At 39.0% G+C, this 5,827-nt stretch overlaps 1 pseudogene; it reads left to right on the plus strand.

Moving 5' to 3' along the window:
- The first annotated feature begins 4,109 nt into the window (after positions 1 to 4,109).
- On the plus strand, positions 4,110 to 5,249 carry LOC144769924 (olfactory receptor 5AR1-like; annotated as a pseudogene).
- The last annotated feature ends 578 nt before the right edge of the window (positions 5,250 to 5,827 follow it).

Here is a 5,827-nt window from a genome sequence, read left to right on the forward strand (position 1 = left end):
TTTACTCCCCTTCTCTTACTCCCCTTGCCTAAGTTCCTCCATCCCCTGACTCCACTTCTCTCTCCCTCACTTCTCATCTGTCACTTTCCATTACCCCCTTCCCTCAGCCTCATACCCCTTCCCTCACCGTCAGTCCACTTCTCTTACCTTCACTCCCTTCACTCTGCTCTACCTCTCCCTTTTCATCTCTTACTCCCCTTCTCTGTCTCTGTTCCATGCTCCCCTTTTCTCACTTCTTCTCTCTCACTTTTCTTTTCTTACTGCCCTTCCCTTAATCTTTCTCTCCACTCCCCTAACCCTTAGTCCCCTTGTTTCAGTCACTCTTTGACTCCCCCTTTCCTCACTCACCATACTACCCTTTCCTCACTCATTCCATCAATCCTTTCCTCCTTTTCACTCAGTCATTTCAGTCATTCATTTATACACTACACATTCATTCAAAAAAAGTATGACACAGTTTTTAAAAGATATAGCTCTTCTTTGAGAAGTGAGGTTAGTTCTGACAAGAACTTTTTGTTTTCTTTTTTAGTTTTGTATTTTTTTGTAGTTTTTTAACAATTTTATATTTTTGGGGGATTTTTTAGAACAAAAATAAAAAACAGGTAACAAAAAACTGCTCAACAGGAACAAAAAAAAATTAAATTAAATTTTTTTATTTGCGGGAGCATTTGTGCTGGCTGATTCTCAGCTCCATTAAGATAAGACTTTGCTCACCGTAACAAAGAATTTCATGGCACATGTTGCAACGAAGGTGGACCTTGGTGAAAAGTGGCCTGATATTAATAGAAGATGTAGAAGGAGATGCTCCTCCAGATGAAGTGCTGGGGACAGCAAGTGGTAATTATGTCGCCAGGGCTCTTGTAGAAGCCTGTGCATATTGATGAGGATGCACATTCCTTACATGTCTTAACATGATGTGTATGCTGAATGAGTATTTTTTTTTAGGGTTTCCCCTCGACAGCACACTCCCACTGATGATACAGGACGCTTTTGGCGCATTCACCTTTTTCTGTCCCTCAGGAAAAGTAAAAAACTTCCATATGAAGGATTCGTTTTTGGATTTCTTTGCAGGTGGCTGTTGTTGCTCCACATCAGAATCAGAAGAGGATGAATCCTGTGGCAGCTGTCTCTGTGCCATCTTTTCAAAAGAAATTCTGGAATAAACTCCAAAGCTGTAACAAAGCAGCAAAGGTCCTTGTCCCAAGAAAGTGAAAAAGATAGTGAGGGAAGTGGGTGGGGTTCGTGAAGATTCTGGAACAGAAACTTCTATAAACCAATCAAAAGTGTTGTTTTCAAATCATATGACTTTACGTGCGCGCACGGGTGCACAATCGTCGCATATATGTGACGATTATCCGATTTTCGTAAAAGCTTAAAAGCGTGAAAAGGAGGCAGGGTAGAGACTCCCTGACCCCCTAGGCTTTCTCAGGGGGTCCCTGAAGGACCCCGAATGCGCCCCCCCACATAAAAAAAAAAAAGTCGCGAGGTGTGCGCACGGTGCTTGCACCCCCGAGGCACAAGAGTGTGAAAAACAATAGTGGAGAACATGGAAAAGGGGCAGGGTAGAGACTCCCTGACCCCCTAGGCTTTCTCGTGGGGTCCCTGAAGGACTCCAAAGGACCACGTTGAAGAAAATCACCAAAAAAAATAAAATAAAACATTTGAGTGTTTATTGTTGATTAAAGATGTAGACTATACTGTTCAACTTTAAGCAAATCATAACAATTAGCTGTGCCATTGCATATTACTGGATACAGTCAATCTATTATAATATACAAAGGCAGTTTGTGAAAAAAAAATATATAAAAAATATAAAAATATTACACAGAAATTAGCATGTTAAAAACTTTGGAAATTCACTGAAAAAACCATATGTTTCAGACCTGATATAGTTAGAAATTAGTATTTAAAAAACCTTGCAAATTCACTGAAAAAACCATAGGTTTAACATACGTTATAGTTACAAATTAACATTAAAAAAAACCTTAGAAATTCACTGAAAAAACCATAGATTTGACACACGTTATAGTTAGGAATTAGCATTTAAAAAACCTTTGAAACTCACTGAAAAAACCATAGGTTTCACACACGTTATAGTTAGGAATTAGCTTTGAAAAAACCTTTGAAATTCACTGAAAAAACCATAGGTTTGACACACGTTATAGTTAGGAATTAGCATTTAAAAAACCTTAGAAATTCACTGAAAAAACCATAGGTTTCAAACAAGTTATAGTTAGCTGGACATTTTACTCATACAAAACTATTACATTCCCCCGTTATGGTTAGTTGTACTCACTATAACTTGCGAACCCGCAATCCACTTCTGATGATGTCACATATTACATCACTCATGGCATGGTCAGTGACATCACTCATGACATCACTGATGACATCTCAAATGACATCACTGATGACATCATCCTGTGAATGTGTGTCTTTCTGAAAAATAAATATTTTTTATATGTGTATATCTAAACGTCGATGGAAGAATAAATGGGTAAATAAGTGTCTATATTTAACATTGCGGCGGGTGCTGCTTCAAGCAGCACCCGCCGCAAGGTTAAATATGCATCACTTTCATTTGCATGCATGCGGTGCCTGCCGCCTTGCACATGCAAGTGCTGGGGGGTACCATATGTACCATAGGTACCCCCCATGTGCACCCTCCACCCCCGACACCCTAGGGGCCCGCAAGGGCCCCCAAGAAGCTATTTTCCACATGCTTTTACACGGTGGTAAATCCGCCGTGGAAAAGCTTGTTTTCAAACACATCCTAATTTGGCTGACGGTGTCTTGCAGACAACGTCACCAAATAGCCCTCCACACCCTGCGGATCAGCGGCGGACGGACCTGCCGTCCGCTGCTGGTCCCACCACAATCCCACCACCATCCTAATCTGGCGGTGGGTGTTTTCCTTTGCCGCGGCGGTGAATGCGCATCCTCCAGGCTGGTGGTGGCTTCCAACGGCCCGGAGGATGCGGATTCACCGCCATCCTAATCGGCCCCTAAGTGTTTTATGTATTGGATATGTTTTTTTGCTATTACACAATGACATAATGGTTGGACAGTCTACTATGAGCAATGATGTAATTCTGTAGGAGCAATGTAAAATAACTCCAGGGCATGGGCTTTCCAAAAAACAAAGTTTCTTGATATGTATAAGAAGAAATACATTTCTTGAGCGACATGAATATGAAGCAGTAGGACAATATTTGTAATATGTATCCACTATCTTTTTGTGTTTTTGTCTATGTAGATTCCCTACATTCATCTGTGACATATCGACACTCTTTGGCAATATTATTATTTGTAGTAGAGGCCCTGAAGAAGATGGATGTTAATCACTAGATCCATCGAAACATACATCGGACAAGAGTGTTTTAAACCCCAGAACTCAGCACAATACAAGAGGAAGGCAACTACCACCTCTTGATCTGTTTATCTGAGCTTGTTATGTGGTTCAAGGTTTTTTTTTGTTTGATTGATGATATGTCTGAAGAGATTGTATGTATTATATGTGACTCACTAACTGTAAACATTATCAAACAGATTTTATAAAGAATAATGCTTATTGGGTTAAGATGATAAGATGTCATGCTTTGATTACACCCACTGAGAACTATATAATTAGGTAACAATGTATTTGAAAGCATTTGAACTATATAATTATGTAACAATGTATTTGAAAGCATTTATACAAACAATGTCATGATGAAAGAGATATAATTATATTTTTGTAATCAATATATACAAATACAATTTTATAAAGAAGAGCAAAAAAAATTAAAATGTGTTGAGAGAATTTTCTGTTTGCTGCCCTCAACTCTCCAAGTAATAGGGAGAGTATACTAGTAAAGAAATAATAGGTCAGGTGGGAGATGATCCTTGTGACTATATTCAGTATACCTGGGCTGATGTTCATCATTTGACCAACTATTCGTAATTTATGTCTTTATTTTCTTAATAAACTACAAACAGATGACAGCAATTTATCCAGATGCATGCTTTTTTATTCAGCTACAATAACTGTTGCTTTTCATAATCTTGTGTTTCCTTTTTCCCCCAGACCTTCATGTATTCATTGAAAAACACCACAAAGCACTGTGATTATGGAAAAGTCGAATCGAACTCTCCTAAGTAAATTTTTTATTTTGGGATTATCGCAAAATCCTCAGCTTCAAGTACCAATTTTCATTGTGTTCTTACAGATGTATTTATTAACTCTTCTTGGAAACCTTCTCATTATTACATTTATGATGCATTGATGCACATCTTCAAAATCCCATCTATTATTTTCTCATTAACTTATCTTTCCTAGATATTGGTTTCCCCACAGTCATCATCCCAAAACTGCTTGGGGTCTGCCTGAAAGCCAAGAAATCCGACAAATCCATCAATTTCTCTGTATGCATTCTTAAATTCTATTTTTGCATTTCCTTAATCAGCACAGAGTTTTACTTACTGTCGGTCATGCCCTATGACAGGTACATTGCAATTTACAACCTTCTGCGCTATGAATCTATAATGAATAAAAGAGCCATGATTTTTTTGACTGTAACAACCTGGATACTTGGCTTTCTTGACACTATCACAAATGGTGTTTTGATATCAAACTTATTATTTTTGTGCATCTAATAAAATCAATCATGTATTTTGTGAAATGAATGCTCTTCAAAAACTATCTTGTTCAGACACATATTTCATAAATATTGCAACTTCTGGAGAAGGTATTTTGATAGGACTGGGTCCTTTCATATTAACAGTAACTTCCTATGTCTTAATTATCTCAAACATCATGAAAATCCCCTCCAAAACAGGGAGAAAAAAGTTGTTCTCATTTAACTGCGGTTGTTTTGTTCTATAGAACTGAGCTTGGTGCTTACATGAAACCAGCATCAGGGTACTCATTGTACAAAGACAAGATCTTTGCTGTAATGTATACAATTGTCATTCTAATGGTGAATGAGATCCTTTATAGTTTGAGGAACAAGAATGTAAAAGGTGCCCCGAGAGATGCGGTCCCTGTGGCCCAAAGTGGATTGTACACAGAGTCTGACCGAGGTTCAAACAAAAAGTGCTCTGAGAACCGAAAGGAAATCGCAACCTACCTGCTTCTTGATTCGTCCAATGTGCATTGCCCCTCAGCCCTTGATCGCAGCGGCTCTCGTTACGTTCTTCTTAGCAGCAGAAAAGTCCACGCCGAAGGGCTATACGGTTTCATGCAGATGGAACATACAGACTTTGTGTAGCCCTTATCTGCTATAGCCTGCAGCCTGGAGATTTTTAACTCCCAAAAAAGAGACTGAGTCGGAACGAAAGAATCTTAATTGTGACTTTGTTCTGCAGCTCCTGATGACGATACTTCCCCTCAGACACCAGCAGCTGCCTTCCTCCGATGAACTTTACCTTTGCAAACATTTTTCTTTAAAAATGTTCCGAGGTTGAAGGTAAGCCGAGACTGGACCCAAACCACCCCTTGTATCTGAACCGCACTCTATTGTGGCCTCATGCAACCAGATATCAGCAGTTGGCACAGTTTGTCACTTTAAACTTTACAAAGTCATAACTCTGGCTCTACTGATTGGATTTTGGTGGCAAATAATGTATTCTTGTGTTGTGCTTTCACTTTACTACTATTTAAATGATGCATAAATACTTTACACATTGCCTCTAACCTAAGCCTAACTGTTTTTGTGGCAAGCTATCAGAGTGTTAAGCACAGATTGGATTCACTTCGACAGGGATTGTGGCTGTTGCTTGAGTAGTTTCTCAGTCCCATCAACCAACAACTTAATTTCTCACACCCAACCACTGAGGTACATTTTAA

Source organism: Lissotriton helveticus, chromosome 7, assembly GCF_964261635.1.
Source record: "Lissotriton helveticus chromosome 7, aLisHel1.1, whole genome shotgun sequence".
Classification (NCBI taxonomy): domain Eukaryota; kingdom Metazoa; phylum Chordata; class Amphibia; order Caudata; family Salamandridae; genus Lissotriton; species Lissotriton helveticus.